The sequence below is a fragment of the Hyla sarda genome, chromosome 4 (assembly GCF_029499605.1).
Source record: "Hyla sarda isolate aHylSar1 chromosome 4, aHylSar1.hap1, whole genome shotgun sequence".
In the NCBI taxonomy this organism is placed as follows: Eukaryota; Metazoa; Chordata; class Amphibia; order Anura; family Hylidae; genus Hyla; species Hyla sarda.
In genome coordinates, this window is record NC_079192.1 from 136,315,818 (window position 1) to 136,334,524 (window position 18,707).

An 18,707-nucleotide genomic window follows, 5' to 3' on the forward strand; every position below is an offset into this window, starting at 1 on the left:
ATTAAAAACAAAATGTTTTCCACCAGTACCACTTTAAGCATTGCAGTAGTGTTGAGTGATACGCTTTTTGTTTCTATATATGTTGGTTTAAAGCTTTCTGTTTAGCGTGAGCACCACAGCACACATGACCACAGGTGAACTGACTGTAAGACCTAGCAAACGCATTAGCACCGAGAAGCAATAGGAAGCAGCGCCAAGTACCCTACCTCTCTACTATTAGGAAAGTCAAGAATATCATGCCAGTAATCCTAGGGGATTCTTTTATCACAGTGTCAGTTAAAGGGGTTTTCCAAGAAATATGAAATGTTAATAGGTGCCTCCCGATGCATTAAAAACAATAAAAGCTGGCATATTTACTTCCTTCGCAACCCAAGAGTTGAAGCTATCATATCTTCTGGTCCCCACTCCTGTGTTGTTCTTCCACATTCACTCTGCTCCCTACATTTAGATTTTTTTTACACATGCTCTGAGCTATAGTGTAACAGGGGGATTGTTAAGCTCAACTAGGTAGAAAATTAGATAACCAAGGTTAACTGTATAGCACCTAATAGCCAAGGTGCTTGGCTAAAAACATGAAGTGTGAAACATAAGGTAACAGTCCTCAAGTGATCTAGTGAGGGGGGGGGGGGGGCGAAGAAGAGGAGGGAGAGGAGAGGGGAAATAGGTAGAGGTAGGAATCAGTAATAGAGGTGAACAAAAAAGAGAGATTAGACCATAGAGTGAAAAATATATAGATTTAATGAAGAAATTTGGTAAAATACAAAAAGGGTAGATGTGAGCAAATAAGTGCAGATGGTATGTATCCTGTAAAAGAAGGGCACAGCAATATGGTGTATCGATATGTACAGTCCTGAAGGTAAAAAGATATTCTGCAGGTTCCTGTTATGCAGTTATGTCCATAGGGTCCTGTGAAGAAATAGCGGTGGGACTATGTCCCTCTCAACCTGTTCAGCTGGGCAACAGCCTGGTGCGACGTTTTCTTTGCTCGCACTGCTGCCGGCACTTCCAGCTGTGTGGGGTGGCTGCTTGTCAGGCAGACCATCTTACCCAGCGAGCGCAAAGGAGCGGGAGCGTGTTCGCAGTGGTGAGTGGGTGCGGTGTACTCGTTGGTCGGGCTCCAATCCTGTGTGAGGCAGAGTGGTGCTGAGTGCGCTCAGGAGAAAGAAAAAAGCACTAAGTTTGAATGCTGGCCAGTGAGGTCAGTCTCTGTGTTGGTAGATAGTCCGTGTCAGGCTCTAAAGGGCAGTTGGTGATCTATGGTATAATCCTGGGGATTCAGGTAAAATACTAGGGCTAGACACATTTCAGGAGACTACTCCTTTCTTCAGTAGCTGATTCATGATAGGGGTAGTGATCCTTTTATACTATGCAGTGGTCTAATGCCTAATTAGAAAAAAGAGGAAAGTGGATTGAAAGACAGGAGTAAAGGAAAAGAGAAAAGCAGGAGTGGATGGGAGCAATGGGGTTGAAAGTGAAGGACATCTGAGCACAGCAGGAGCTTTGCTGCAATGTGTTATTGCCCATGAACTAGAATGGACTTGTGTATAAAATTTTAGTATGGCAATGTTAACACAGTGAAAATGAATCAAAGTAAATGAGGAATGGAGGATAATAATAAAGTTGAATTATTATTTTTTTTATATTATATAAGTAAAGTAAAAATAATGGTATATCTGAATAAATGCTCCTAGCACAGCAGGAGGCTTGCTGCAATGTGTTATTGCTCATAAAATGGAATGGACTTATGTATACAATTTTAGTGATAGATGGATACAAGTGAGAGATGGATATCAATGAGTTCATATATATAAATCTAGTAATACAGTAAGAGTGAATTAAAATAAATGAGGAATGGAGAATAAAAATAAAGTAAAAAAATTGATTAAAAAATGGATAATAAAATATATATTAAAAATAGAAGTAAAAATATAAATGACGACAATGATGGTGGTAAAAAGGTAGGAAAGATAATAATGTTAAAATAATAGAATTATAATACTAGCTACATATGAAGGTCTAAAATGTCTTTCTTCGGGTGACCTGTGTGGTGGAGGTATTAACCTGTTCAGGACCCAAGACGTATGCATACGTCTTGGGTACCTGGTACTTAAGGACCCAGGACGTATGCATACGTCCTGAGTCATTCCTGTCTCCGCCGCTCGCCGTGCGGAGATCGGAACTGCATGCCTGCTGAAATCGTTCAGCAGGCATGCCGTGCAAATGCCGAGGGGGGTCCCGGGACCCCCACATGTCGGCGATCGGCACAGATCGCAAGCGAATTCACGCCAGCGATCTGCGCCGATTCCGGTCATTTGGGTCAATTGTGACCCGATGACCCGGTAATAAATGGTGATCGGCGGTGTACGATACACTGCCAATTACCTGCCGTTGCTGGGGAGTGGTGACAATACTGTCGCCTCCCCAGCAACGCTGCTATTGTCTGGCGATCGTCCAGCCAATAGCAGTGCGGCAGAGGAGGGGTTAACGGCTCCTTCTGCCCGCTCTGCGCGCTTACTGAGTTCAGTCAGCGGGCAGTGCGGGAAGATAAGGACCGGGATCCCCCCTCAGAGCATCGGAGACCCCCAGGAAGAAGAGGACCCCATTAGATCAGGGTGAGCTTTTTTCCAGGGACAGGTAGGGAATCAAAAGAAAGTAAAAGTAAAAAACAGTAAAAAGTGAAAAAACAGGAAAGAAAAAAAAGTAACCCCCCCCCCTGACCCCCTAATAGGTCCCCAAGGGTCCGCTGTCACCTTATCCATGTGACCCCGCGCCCTATTAGGGTTTCAGGGTGCTGCGAGTGCCACCCATTTTTTTTTTTTGGCCACAGCTTTTTTTTTTTTCCTGTAAGTTTACACCAAGCACCATACACTACACACTTCCCTGCCCCTGTTTTTTTTTTTTTTTTTTGCTGTCCTGGCACCATAGGGGCTTCCTAAATGCGACATGTCCCCCCCATTTCAGCAAAGTTTGCAAATGTGACTCCTTCTCTTCTGAGCATTGTAGCGCCCCTGCAGTAAAGTTCAGGTCCACTTATGGGGTACTTCCATACTCAGAAGAGATGGGGTTACAAATTTTGGGGGGTATTTTCTGCTATTAACCCTTGCAAAAATGTGACATTTGGGGGGAAACACACATTTTAGTGAAAAAAAAAATTTTTTTTACATACGCAAAAGTCGTGAAACCCCTGTGGGGTATTAAGGCTCACATTATTCCTTGTTGCGTTCCTCAAGGGGTCTAGTTTCCAAAATGGTATGCCATGTGTTTTTTTTTTTGCTGTTCTGGCGCCATAGGGGCTTTCTAAATGCGACATGCCCCCCGAGCTAACTTTGCTCTCAAAAAGCCAAATATGACTCCTTCTCTTCTGAGCATTGTAGTTCGCCCGTAGTGCACTTCAGGTCAACTTATGGGGTACCTCCATACTCAGAAGAGATGGGGTTACAAATTTTGGGGGGTATTTTCTGCTATTAACCCTTGCAAAAATGTGATATTTGGGGGGAAACACATTTTAGTGGAAAAAAAAAACTTTTTTTTACATATGCAGAAGTCATGAAAGCCCTGTGGTGTATTAAGGCTCACTTTATTCCTTGTTACATTCCTCAAGGGGGCTAGTTTCCAAAATGGTATGCCATGTGTTTTTTTTTTTGCTGTTCTGGCACCATAGGGGCTTCCTAAATGCGACATGCCCCCCGAGCGCAAAATTTGCTCTCAAAAAGCCAAATATGACTCCTTCTTTTCTGAGCATTGTAGTTCGCCCGTAGTGCACTTCAGGTCAACTTATGGGGTACCTCCATACTCAGAAGAGATGGGGTTACAAATTTTGGGGGGTATTTTCTCCTATTAACCCTTGCAAAAATGTGACATTTGGGGTGAAACACACATTTTAGTGAAAAAAATATATTTTTTTTACATATGCAAAAGTCGTGAAACTCCTGTGGGGTATTAAGGCTCACTTCATTCCTTGTTACGTTCCTCAAGGGGTCTAGTTTCCAAAATGGTATGCCATGTGCTTTTTTTTTGCTGTTCTGGCACCATAGGGGCTTCCTAAATGCGACATGCCCCCTGAGCTAAATTTGCTCTCAAAAAGCCAAATATGACTCCTTCTCTTCTGAGCATTGTAGTTCGCCCGTAGTGCACTTCAGGTCAACTTATGGGGTCAACTTTTGGGGGGTATTTTCTGCTATTAACCCTTGCAAAAATGTGAAATTTGGGGGGAAACACACGTTTAAGTAAATTTTTTTTTTTTTTACATATGCAAAAGTCGTGAAACCCCTGTGGGGTATTAAGGCTCACTTAACTCCTTGTTACGTTCCCCAAGGGGTCTAGTTTCCAAAATGGTATGCCATGTGTTTTTTTTTTGTTTTTTTTTTTGCTGTTCTGGCACCATAGGGGCTTCCTAAATGCAACATGCCCCCCCAAAACCATTTCAGAAAAATGTACTCTCCAAAATCCCCTTGTCGCTTCTGAGCCCTCTACTGCGCCCGCCGAACACTTTACATAGACATATGAGGTATGTGCTTACTCGAGAGAAATTGGGCTACAAATATAAGTATACATTTTCTCCTTTTACCCCTTGTAAAAATTCAAAAATTGGGTCTACAAGAACATGTGAGTGTAAAAAATGAAGATTGTGAATTTCCTCCTTCACTTTGCTGCTATTCCTGTGAAACACCTAAAGTGTTAAAATGCTGACTGAATCTCATTTTGAATACTTTGGGGGGTGCAGTTTTTATAATGGGGTCATTTGTGGGGTATTTCTAATATGAAGACCCTTCAAATCCACTTCAAACCTGAACTGGTCCCTGAAAAATAGTGAGTTTGAAAATTTTGTGAAAAATTGGAAAATTGCTGCTGAACTTTGAAGCCCTCTGGTGTCTTCCAAAAGTAAAAACACGTCAATTTTATGATGCAATCATAAATTAGACATATTGGAAATGTGAATAAAAAAATGTATTTGGAATATCCATTTTCCTTACAAGTAGAGAGCTTCAAAGTTAGAAAAATGCAAAATTTTCAAATTTTTCATCAAATTTTGGGATTTTTCACCAAGAAAGGATGAAAGTTACCATAAAATTTTACCACTATGTTAAAGTAGAATATGTCACGAAAAAACAACTAAAAGCATTCCAGAGTTATTAATGTTTAAATCGACAGTGGTCAGATGTGCAAAAAAACGCTCTGGTCCTAAGGTGTAAAATGGCCTGGTCCTTAAGGGGTTAAAATAAAAATAGAAATATAGATGAAGGCAATAATGGTGGTAAAGGGGTAGGCAAAATAATTATGTTAAAAGGGTAGAAAAATAATACTAGATACATATATAAAAAATGGAAATTGAGGCTCAGAGTCAATGAATATTGGATGATGATATGTTTATTATAATAAAATATATATGATAGTTAAAGTGTGTGCCGAACCTCACAGGGCCCTTGTGGGTCGGCAAATACACAATAAAAATTCACAATAGATATACAAATATAATACGGCAATTGTAACTAATATCATCAGGTAATTAGTAAAATTTATAAAATTTTAAAAAATGTATAAAAATATAAGTGTCCACAGTATCCGATAAAACAGCCAAAATTATCCACAGTGTCCGATAAATCAGTCAAAATTACCCACAGTGTCCAATAAGCCAGCCGAAAAAAGAGATATTCTTGAGAAATTGATCTAATAGTTCAGATGGTGGGTACCATGAAAATAAAGTGCATATTAATCGGAGGACTTGAAACGCGTCCAGATTTCCCTTCTAAGTCCCACTCCATACAGCCAATATCCCAGAGACAGAACCCTTCAGTTTTCGGCGCATCAAACCTATTCGCAACGCTCCAGCCACAAGGATACACCACACCGGGCTAATTATCAGAGCCGTTACAAGGATCGGATCCTCTACAATTTGCTGTATGTTTTGAGACAAGCCGTGTCTCTAACAGCCGACCATCATCTGTACCAAGCCGGGACCACCAGCGCCACATCAGGTACCATGTATACAGCTATGCTGTACTTTTGAAGCGCTGCAGTCCCCTGTTTATTTGCCCACCAAAACCCACTGCATATTTTGAGACCGCAAAATCTCTAGTAGCAGGTGTTTAATTCAAGAGTACTAAACCCTTTACACAATTTATGCATACATAGTATCACTTGTCTAGCACCATTGTATCCTCCCTAGAAGCTCACTTCAGACATCGCTGCATATCATTGAGGCTGCCCAGTCTCTAGCAGCGGGCTCTTTGCACAAAGAGCCAGAACTTATACATCGGATTATAAACGATGTATTCACATACAAGGGGATTCATGTGAACAAAACTACTAAGAGATTAATATGCACTTTATTTTCATGGTACCCACCATCTGAACTATTAGATCAATTTCTCAAGAATATCTCTACTTTTTCGGCTCGCTTATCGGACACTGTGGATAATTTTGACTGATTTATCGGACACTGTGGATAATTTTGGCTGTTTTATCGGATACTGTGGACATTTATATTTTTATAAATTTTTTAAAATTTTATGAATTTTACTAATTACCTGTTGATATTAGTTACAATTGCCATATTGTATTTGTATATCTATTGTGAATTTTTATTGTGTATTTACCGACCCACAAGGGCCCTGTGAGGTTCGGCACACACTTTCACATATATATTTTATTTTAATAAACATATTATCATCCAATATTCATTGACCCTGAGCCTCAATTTCCATTTTTTATTTATTGCATTTTTTACACCGTGGGTATAGGTGTTATTTGAGTAGCTCGGGTCCCAGGAAACTAGTTGATAAAAGCCTCTCCTACTCTTTATACAGATACATATATAAGTCTAAAATGTCTTTCTTGGGTGACCCGTGTGGTGGAAATACAAATTATAATCTATCAAAGGTCAAAGGCGTTGGGGTTCACTCATACAATGGGGGCCAGAGAGGTTCAAAGTCTGGGCATGCACGGGCGCTGATGACAGCCTGGCTCCGTACCTGGCGTGACTGGAGAAACCCTTTGGGTTTATAGGTAACCAAAAAGTTCACACCCTGCTTTGAGACCTTTCGGCTCAATGCTCTTAAAATCATAGATCTTTCTTGTTTCAGATCTTGACATTTGGGTTGTATAGTCTCCTCCTCTCCAGGTTTTTTAAATTAAACTTTATTATTATCCTCCATTCCTCATTTACTTTGATTCATTTTCACTGTATTAACGTTACCATACTAAAATTTTATACACAAGTCCATTCTAGTTTATGGGCAATAACACATTGCAGCAAACCTCCTGCTGTGCTCAGATGTCCCTCACTCTCAACCCCATTCCTCCCATCCACTCCTGCTTTTCTTTTTTCCTTTTCTCCTGTCCTGCAATCCACTTTCCTCTTTTTTCTAATTAGGCCTTAGACCATTGCATAGTATAAAAGGATCACTACCCCTATCATGAATCAGCTACTGAAGAAAGGAGTAGTCTTCTGAAACACGTCTATACCATAGATCACCAACTTTAGAACCTGATATGGACTATCTACCAACACAGAGACTGACATCACTGGCCAGCATTCAAACTTAGCGCTTTTTTCTTTCCCCTGAGCGCGCTCAGCACCACTCTTCCTCACACAGGATTGGAGCCGTACCACCTAGGATGCCGAACTCACTCACCACTGCGAACATGCTCCTGCTCCTGTGCGCTCGCTGGGTGAGACGGTCTGCCTGACAAGTAGCCGCCCCACACAGCTTTAAGTGCCGGCAGCAGTGCGAGCAAAGAAAACGTCGCACCAGGCTATTGCCCAGCGGGACAGGGTCAGAGGGACATAGTCCCACCGCTATTTCTTCACAGGACCCTATAGACACAACTGCATAACAGGAACCAGCAGAATATCTTTTTACCTACAGGACTGTACATATCGATACACCATATTGCTGTGCCTTTCTTTTACAGGATATATACCTTTTGCACTTATTTATTGTATATGTAACATATTGGAACGGTATTTTTTACAGGACCAGTGCAGCCACATATTACTGTGCCTCATATTACACCGTATATCTGTGTTGACAGTTTTTGCACCTGAACGTCTATGAATATCCATGAACTTTGATCTATAGGACATTATATGCACCATCTGGGGATTTAGAATTGACATTTTATTTTTATTTTTGCATATTTTTTGCATTTTTTTTATTCATCTATATTGAATTTATCCTATTTATTATATCTTATTTTTCATTTTTGGAGGGGAATCGCAAGGGCCCTGTGTTACCCCCCTCCAGCTCACATCTACCCTTTTTGTATTTTATCTAATTTCTTCATTAAATCCATATATTTTTCACTCTATGGTCAAATCTCTCTTTTTTTGTTCACCTCTATTATCTGATTCCTACCTCTTCCTATTTCCCCTCTCCTCTCTCTCCTCCTCCTTACCCCCTCCCCCCTCTCACTAGATCACTTGAGGACTGTTACCTTATTATTCACACTTCATGCTCTGAGCTGTGAGGTTTTTCAGAGCTCAAATCCACCACATTTAATGTGGGAACATTAGTAAATTTGAAGGTTTCTTTAGAAAATGTAGTTGTTGTTTTTTTAGACACGCCCCTTTTCCCTGATGGACATGCCCCTTTGTAGGGTTTTTCAAGTAAAACGGAGAGATAGTAGGGTTATTTGAATTTTTGGCACAAATTCTGGTGCAAGACGCATGCGACACAAAAAACCCTACAAAATTTTCTCGGAAAAATCTCAGTAAATGAGGCACATGGGCCCAGATTTATCAAACCGTGTGAAAGAAAAAGTGGAGTGATTTTCCCACAGCGACCAATCAAATCTCAGCTAACGAGCTCTAGTTAAGTAAAAGCTGAGCTGTGATTGGTTGCTGTGGGAAAATTACTATACTTTTCTACTTACACAATTTGATAAATCTGGGCCATAACGTTTATGTGTCGGCATTAGAGATGAGCGAACTTTTCAAAAATTCGATTCGCCGAATTTTCCTGAAAAGTTTGTTTTGATCTGAATTTTTTCGCGTCGAATCTATATTAAAACAGGCTATTTCTAGCCTACATACAGCCTCTATAGGGGTATAGAACACTTTGCTGTGTTCTAAAACGCATATGGAGTGTGCTGGGTTAGTGAAATAATACTGTTATTTAGAATAACATGCAGATTACCGGCATCGCTTTTAGAATCACTGCCGCACAGCAGCACAATGACAGAGCCTGGTGGTGGCATCAGTGTCAGGAGACCATATAGTGACTGAATGACAGCGTGGAGATGTTGGCAGCATGAGGAGACCATTTAGTGGCTGAATGGCACAGCGTTGAGGTGTTGGCAGCATGAGGACACCATATAGTGGCTGAATGACACAGCTTGGATGAGGCTGAAGCATGAGGACACCATATAGTGGCTCAATGACACAGAATGGAGGTGTTGGCAGCATGAGGACACCATATAGTGGTTGAATGGCACAGTGTGGAGGTGTTGGCAGCATGAGGACACCATATAGTGGCTGAATGACACAGCTTGGATGAGGCTGAAGCATGAGGACACCATATAGTGGCTGAATGACACAGAATGGAGGTGTTGGCAGCATTAGGACACCATATAGTGGCTGAATGACACAGTGTGGAGGTGTTGGCAGCATGAGGACACCATATAGGGGCTGAATGACACAGCTTGGATGAAGCTGAAGCATGAGGACACCATATAGTGGCTGAATGACACAGCATGGAGGCGTTGTCAGCATGAGGAGACCATATAGTGGCTTAATGACACAGCATGGACATGTTGGCTGCATGAGGACACCATATAGTGGCTGAATGACACAGCTTGGATGAGGCTGAAGCATGAGGACACCATATAGTGGCTGAATGATACAGAATGGAGGTGTTGGCAGCATGAGGACACCATATAGTGGCTGAATGGCACAGTGTGGAGGTGGTGGCAGCATGAGGACACCATATAGTGGCTGAATGACACTGCTTGGATGAAGCTGAAGCATGAGGACACCATATAGTGGCTGAATGACACAGCATGGAGGTGTTGCTAGCATGAGGAGACCATATAATGGATGAATGACACAGCATGGACATGTTGTCAGCATGAGGACACCATATAGTGGCTGAATGACACAGCTTGGATGAGGCTGAAGCATGAGGACACCATATAGTGGATGAATGGCACAGCCCGGAGTTGCCAGCAGCATGAGTAGGCCCTAGGCCTTCACAATCCCTAAGATTAAAAGATGAATTAAGAAATTTAAACCGAAGATTTTGGATAGCGGGTGCTACCTATGAGAACATTTGAAATTACCGGACCCAGGCCCCACAGCGGCATCAGTAACCCATATATTGCCTGAATGACACAGCCTGGAGTTGGCTGATGCACGAGTACACACCAGGGCTTCACAATCCCTCCAAAAAAACACCACAATTTTAGAAATTTTTGAAAAAGATTTTGGATAGCGGGTGCTACCTATAAGAAAATTTGAAATTACCAGATCCAGGCCCCACAGCGACATCAGCAACCCATATATTGCCTGAATGACACAGCCTGGAGTTGGCTGATGCACAAGTACACACTAGGGCTTCACAATCCCTCAAAAAAAAAAACCACAATTGTAGAAACTTATGAAGAAGACTTATAGATAGCGGGTGCTACCTATGAGAAAATTTGAAATTCCCAGACCCAGGCCCAACAGCGCCATCAGTAAACCATATATTGCCTGAATGACACAGGCTGGAGTTGGCTGATGCATGAGTACGCACCAAAGCTTCACAATCCCTAATAAAAAGACAAACATTTTTGACGAAAAATTTTTACGAAAATTTAGGACAGCGAGTGCTCTCTATATATTACCAGAATGATGCAGCCTGGAGTTGGCTGCAGCATGAGGAGACCATTGAAATGTGTGATTTTTTTATTTGAAATTTAAATCAAAATTTGTGTCCCGGACCCAGCCGTGTGGGTACAAAGGACCTAATCTCACAAGCACCCACAGGGCTCATGTGGCCGTAAGATGTAGGCGCAACGTCTCCATAGCCCTGACCGGCCATTTTTGTTTTTTGTAACTTTGTTTAAGAACAAGCCATATCCAAGAGTCCAGAAGACTCTATAATGCAGGACGGTGGACCACCAAAAGACATTCTTCTATAAAAGAATTTTTTATGAAATAAAGAAGCAGAGTTCATCCCTCTGCATATTTTTTTTGAAAATTTTACTTAAAAAATCACATGCAACAATCGTTCAATGGTGTAATGGTTATTATTGTGGAAAATTCAAGTTTATTACTGTGATAATTATCAGAAAATTGAAAAAAAAAACACTACCCAAGAGTGTTTAATAACCCCATACATTGCACCATAAATGTTGAAATTTTAATTAAGCATGTATGTATGTATTTCAAAAATCCTAAAATTAAAGGCCCAAGCCCAGAAGCATCAGGAAGTCAAGTACTTCCTGAAAGACACAGGAGAAGTCAGGAGTAGGCATCAGCAGTACCCAAGAGGCTTGAATAACCCTTTACATTGCACGATCACTTGCGAGATCGAGCAATAACAGGTGTGTTATACCCTCAGATGTCCGAGGCTGCACGCGCGCTACACTGAACGGACCAGCATGTGTCTATCTTTCACCAACAGGTGCGGGTAACCCGCTGAACCCCCTTCGCGATAGGGATCAGGGATTGCTATTATTTGCCAGGAAAGAAGAATCACAACTAAGCGCCGGTCATAAGCTCGGGTTCATTAAGTCCCTGCCCTTTGTAGACACCGCATGTCTCTACTACCAATTGGATGGTTTAGTGAGGTCCTCGGATCGGCCCTGGCGGGGTAGGAGAAGGCCCTAGCAGAGCGCAGAGAATTTAAAGATCATTGTTGAAATTAGCATTAAGCATGTATTAGCTACTGCTAAACTTCCAAAAATGTAAGGCCCAAGGCCTGAGGCATCAGGGAAGCAATTATTTCCTGAAAGACACAGAATGAGTCAGGAGCAGTCAGGAGCAGTACCCAAGAGGGTTTCATAACTAACCCCTTACATTTAAAGATCAATGTTGAAATTTGCATTAAGCATGTATTTAGCTACTGCAAAACATCCAAAAATTGAAGGCCCAAGGCCTGAGGCATCAGGGAGGCAAGTAGTTCCCGAAAGACACAGAATGAGTCAGGAGCAGTCATTCGCAGTACCCAAGAGGGTTTCATAACCAACCCCTTACATTTAAAGATCAATGTTGAAATTTGCATTAAGCATGTATTTAGCTACTGCAAAACATCCAAAAATTGAAGGCCCAAGGCCTGAGGCATCAGAGAGGCAAGTAGTTCCCGAAAGACACAGAATGAGTCAGGAGCAGTCCATCGCAGTACCCAAGAGGGTTTCATAACCATCCCCTTACATTTAAAAGTCAATGTTGAAATTTGCATTAAGCATGTATTTAGCTACTGCTAAACATCCAAAAATCTAAGGCCCAAGGCCTGAGGGCAGGGAGGCAAGTAGTTCCTGAAAGACACAGAATGAGTATGGAGCAGGCATTCGCAGTACCCAAGAGGGTTTCATAACCCCTTACATTTAAAGATCAATGTTGACATTTGCATTGAGCATATATTTAGCTACTGCTAAACATCCAAAAATTAAAGGCCCAAGGCCAGAAGCATAAGTGAGGCAAGCAGTTCCTGAAAGACACAGGATGAGCCAGGAGCAGGCAATAACAGTACCAAAGAGGGTTCCATAACCCTAATTGATAACCCAAGAGGGTTTCATAACCAACCATAATTTGGAAATGTTGGTGCAGCAGCTTGGTCAATCTACTCTGAGGCATATGGCATTGGTGGCTGGAAATCCTGGCTGATCCATCCCTGATTCATCTTGACAAACGTCAGTCTCTCCACATTTTTAGTGGACAGACGAGTTCGCCTTGGGGTGACTATGGCCCCAGCCGCACTAAACACCCGCTCTGATGGCACACTACTGGCCGGGCAGGACAGCTTTTCCAGGGCAAACTCTGCTAGTTGTGGCAATAAATCAAGTTTGGCTGCCCAGAAGACCAGTGGATCTTCAATGGTTGTTGGCATGGCCATGTCAAGGTATGCCACCACCTGCTGGTTCAGGTCCTGCTCCATGTCTACCTGCTGCTGATGAGTTGCTTCACTATGCGGGTGAAGAAAGCTACTTATCAGCGACTGTAGACTCAGGCTGCTGCTGATGGAGCTGGTACTGCTCCTGCCACCCCACCCATCCCCAGCAGCCATGGCAGTGGAAGGTGAGCACAGAGGGCCCCCCTAGTCATACCTGCAAGTGGATGGACCACGTGGCCGATAGGCATTATCCAACTGACTACGTAGAATCTCTCTGTAGTAGGTCAGTTTGTCCTCCCTCTCAGTGGGTGTAAAAAAGGCCCCCATTTTGGGACGGTAGCGAGGGTCTAATAAGGTGGAGATCCAGAAGTCATCTCACTGACGAATTTTGACAATTCGGGGGTCACTACGCAAGCAACTGAGCATGCATCGTGCCATTTGCGCCAGTGACTCGGAGGGACTACCTGCCTCCATCTCCACTGCATACTGCCACTGTGTGTCTGGGTCCTCTGTCTCAACTTCCTCATAACCCTCCAGCTCCTCTGGCTGCTCCTGCTCCTCCTCTCCTGTCCGAAGACTAGAAACACCGGCCATCTCATCCAACCTAAACTGTGCTCCGCTCTGCCCCTCATCATCCTCCTCCTCCTCCAGTTCAGTCCCCACAGGGCTCATGTAGCCTTGAGATGTAGGTGCAACGTCTCCATTGCCGTGACCAGCCATGGTTTCAATCATTTGTTGTAGGAAATGTAGGAGTGGAATTACGTAGTTCATGGCGTAATCCAGGCGACTCCCAAATAATATGGCTTCCTCAAAGGGCCTCAGCAAACGGCAAGTGTCACATATGAGCTGCCACTGGTTCACATTGAAGTTACACAGGGGAGTACTCCTATCTGCTTGGATCATCAAGAAATCGGTGATGGCTTTTCTTTGTTCGTATAGTCTGTCCAACATATGGAGGGTGGAATTCCAACGTGTGGCAATGTCACAAATAAGACTATGTTGTGGGATACCGTTCTGACGCTGCAACTCAAAGAAGGTGTGCTTGGCGGTGTACGAGTGGCTGAAGTGCATGCACAGTTTCCTTGCCATTTTCAGGATGTTTTGCAAATGGGGTGAAGACTTGAGGAAGTGCTTGACAACCCGATTCAACACGTGTGCCATACAGGGCGCATGTTTCACACTTCCTTGTCGCCGCGCGGACACAATGTTCTTCCCGTTGTCTGTCACCATGGTTCCCATTTCCAGATTTCGTGGAGTAAGCCATACTCGGATTTCTTTACGAATCAATTTATGCAGTTCCTCCCCTGTGTGACTCCGTTCGCCAAGGCAAACCATGTGAAGAACAGCTTGACACCGCCGTGCCCTACACACATGGTACGATGAATGGTCACCGAGATTTGGACGTGCAGTGGAGGCCGAGGACACGGTGGAGCATGAGGAGGCGGCGTCGCACACTGTAACAGGACCAACTGCCTGGGAGCGAGAGAGTGGAGGAGGAAGCGGTGTGACCTGTCCAAGTTGCTGTTGTGGCTGTGCAGGAACCACATTTTCCCAGTGAGCCGTAAAAGACAAGTATTGTCCCTGCCCGTAGTTACAGCTCCACACGTCGGCGCTGCTGTGTACTTTTGAACACACCGACAGGCTCAAGGACTGGCCCACCTTCTCTTGTACAAACTTATGCAGGGCTGTTACTGCCTTCTTCGCAAAGAAATGATGGCTTGGGACTCTCCACCTCGGCTCGGCACAAGCCATCAATTCTCTGAAAGGTGCAGAGTCCACCACTTGAAAAGGGAGGGACTGCAACACCAGCAACTTGGACAGGAGCACATTCAACTTCTGCGCCGTTGGATGAGTGGGCGCATACTGTTGTCTCTTGGACATGGCTTCGCCGATGGATTGTTGGCGGAATGGCTGACTAAAAGCGGGAGAAGCAGGAGCGACAGAAGGAGGGTTTGACACCACGGCTGAGGTGGTAGAGCCTTGGCTGGATGAAGGAGGGAGCGGATGGCCACTGGGTGATGCAGCAGGCTGGACCACTACATCTGAGCCACGGTTCTCCCAGGCCGATTTATGGTGGCGAAGCATGTGTTGACACAGGGCCATGGTGCCGACATTGGGACCCTGGCCACGCTTCACCTTCTGCCTACAGATCTTGTGCGTGGCTACGTGAACCTCCTCCGGATGCCTTATGAAAAACTTCCACACCGCCGAGTAGCTGATTTTCCCACCCGCAGTCCGCACTAATTGACTGCTACCGGCGCCGTCTCCAGAAACCCCTGTTCCACTACCTCCCGGAAAGGTAGGCTGCCGCGAAGCAGGTGGTCTCCCCCGGGCACGTTTGGCTCCTGAATTTCCACTACTGCCACCACGCTGACTGTCAAACGTGCTACCGCCTTGCTGCCTCAAGGGCAACCTGCAACTCTCCTGATGATGATGAAGCCCCTTCTGCACCCGGCTCCCAATTGCGATCGGCTTCATCATCATCAACAGTTGTGTGCACGTCACTGATGTCCTCCTCAGGTTCCCCAAGAGTGTCTGCTTCAGGACCCTGAACACTTACAACACCGCCTCCCACGTCACTCTCCGCATCACTACTTGGCCGCCTAGCGGAGCAAACGGCGCATGTTTACTCCCCTTCTTGGCTGTCCAGTAGCTGCTGACTGTCCTCTATTGGATCGTCCTCAGTAAATAGTGGAGCTGAACCCACAGCATAAGATACTTCTTTAGGAGAGGGAACAGCATAGGACAAAGGCAATGGGAGGACACTGACTGCTCCCGGGCCATGCCAACTGAGGGTTGTGTCTGAGGAACCCACTGACTGTTGACTGGGGGTGTCAGATGTCACTTGTGATGATGTGGATGAGCGTGTTAACCAATCGACGACGGCAGATGGGTTGCTGGTGGAGACACGACCGCTGGCTGATAACGGGAGCTCAGGCCTCTCGCTGCGACTCCTGCTGCCACTCGCCCCAAGTCTGCTGCCAACTCTGCATGAAGTATTTAGGCCTCTGCCACTCCTCTGTGCACGTCCTGGCACTTCTCTGCCTGACATACTTAGTGCGTTTATGAGGGTATTACAATACGCTACACTACTCTTTAAACAGTATTTGTCTAGAACAGCAGCAGGTGATTATTTACTGCTGTCCTTGAACAGTATGTAGGCCCTTGACAGATTAACAGGTACTAGATGGTACAATATTTGGATGTACCTATGCGGTATGCACTGATGAGGGCAGTAATATGCCTAACTATTAGCAGAAAAAAACTCTGTATTTTTGTAAAACACCAGCCGGTGGATATTATTGTTTGGACTTTGACGGTTTGGAGCACCTTGACAGATTAACAGGTACTAAATGGTACAATACTTGGAGGTACGTATGCGGTGTGCACCGATGAGGGCAGTAATATGCCTATTAGCAGAAAAAACTCTGTATTTTTGTAAAACACCAGCCGGTGGATACTATTGTTTGGACTTTGATAGTATGGAGCACCTTGACAGCTTAACATGTACTAAATGGTACAATACTTGGATGTAACTACGCGGTATGCACTGATGAGGGCAGTAATATGCCTAACTATTTGCAGAAAAAACTCTGTATTTTTGTAATATACCAGCCGATGGATACTATTGTGTGGGCTTTGACGGTATGGAGCACCTTGACAGCTTAACAGGTACTAAATGGTACAATACTTGGATGTACGTATGCGGTATGCACTGTTGAGGGCAGTAATATGCCTATTAGCAGAAAAAAAACTCTGTATTTTTGTAAAACACCAGCCGGTGGATACTATTGTTTGGACTTTGACGGTTTGGAGCACCTTGACGGCTTAACAGGTACTAAATGGTACAATACTTGGATGTACCTATGCGGTATGCACTGATGAGGGCAGTAATATGCCTAACTATTAGCAGAAAAAACTCTGTATTTTTGTAAAACACTAGCCGGTGGATACTATTGTTTGGACTTTGACGGTATGGAGCACCTTGACAGCTTAACAGGTACTAAATGGTACAATACTTGGATGTACTTATGCGGTATGCACTGATGAGGGCCTATTAGCAGAAAAAACTCTGTATTTTTGTAATACACCAGCCGGTGGATACTATTGTTTGGACTTTGATGGTATGGAGCACCTTGACAGCTTAACAGGTACTAAATGGTACAATACTTGCATGTACCTATGCGGTATGCACTGATGAGGGCAGTTATATATGCGTAACTATACGCAGAAAAAACTGTTAAAAAAAAAAACAGCAGGTGAATAGTATTTTTTGGACTTGCACAGTATGTAGCCAGCCCCTTGACAGATTAACAGGTACAGAATGGTGCAAATGCACTACAGTCCACTGAACAATCACATATTTCTGAACAGCAGCAGGACCCAACAGTGCAGCACCACAAAAAAAATCCAGGGATTAAACCATAAATTGCACTCTGTCACACAATTCTGAGCAGCAGAAGTTTTGTGGAGCAAATAAAAATAAACTCAATTGGGCTGAGCAATGAGGAGATAAGATTTTTCAGAAAGTTCAGGGAGCTTGGAGATCTGTATGAGGCAGCTGACCGCTATCTGCCCCTCTCTGCTGCAATGCTCAATAACGTGAATAGGAGGTTTAGCAATCAATGATCCTTCTCAGTGTAACAGCACAGCACTCTGCACTCCTGCCTTTCCCTAATGCTGATGTGACTAGCAGTTGCAGTGTAACACTGAGCTATTCACACACACACAGTCCCGTCCTCTCCATCTGAGTGCATAGATTAAATGAAGAGAGGCAAGATGGCCGCTGATTATATAGGGGCTGTGACATCACAGGGGTCAGTGAACACTGATAGGCTGCTTCTCACATGTGATTCAGGGTCAGCCCGCTTACCTTCATTCCCGCTGCTGTTTCCTGCCCTCCCATAATCCCCTGCCCCATGTACTCACATGTGGATCCACCATCTTAGGTCCCCAATAGCCTGGTACGCTGTAAAATGGAGTTTAATGAAGCGATTCGCACGATAGAATCGCGGCGATATTCGTATTCGTTGCAAATCGTATTTTTCATGAAATTCGTAACGAATTCGGATTCGTCAACTTCGATTCGCTCATCTCTAGTCAGCATCTATATTTTTCTCACAAATACTCTATTTCTCTTCCTCTTTTGGTACTTCTCTTGTTGTTGGGGTTTGTGTCTATCTCTTGTCATCACTCTGCATTAGTGTTGCTCGCGAATATTCGCAATTCGAATTTTATTCGCGAATATCGCATATTCGCGAATTCGCGAATATTCGCAAATATAGCGCTATATATTCGTAATTACGAATATTCGTTTTTTTTTAAAATTTTTTTTTTTTTTTTTTCACAGTACACATCACAGTGATCATCCCTCTCTGCTTCCAGCGTGTGTGGTATAAAGAAGGCTCTAATACTACTGTATGAGACCGGTGTGCGAATTTTCGCATATACGAAAATTTGCATATGCTAATTTTCGCATATGCGAATATTCGCTTATGTTAATTTTGTATATGTAAATTTTCGCATATGGTAATTTTCGCACACGCGAAAATTTGCATGTGCGAAAATAAAACGAGAATATTGCGAATATGCGAATATTCGCGAATATGGCGAATATTCGTCCATATATTCGCGAATATTCGCGAATTCGAATATGGCCTATGCCGCTCAACA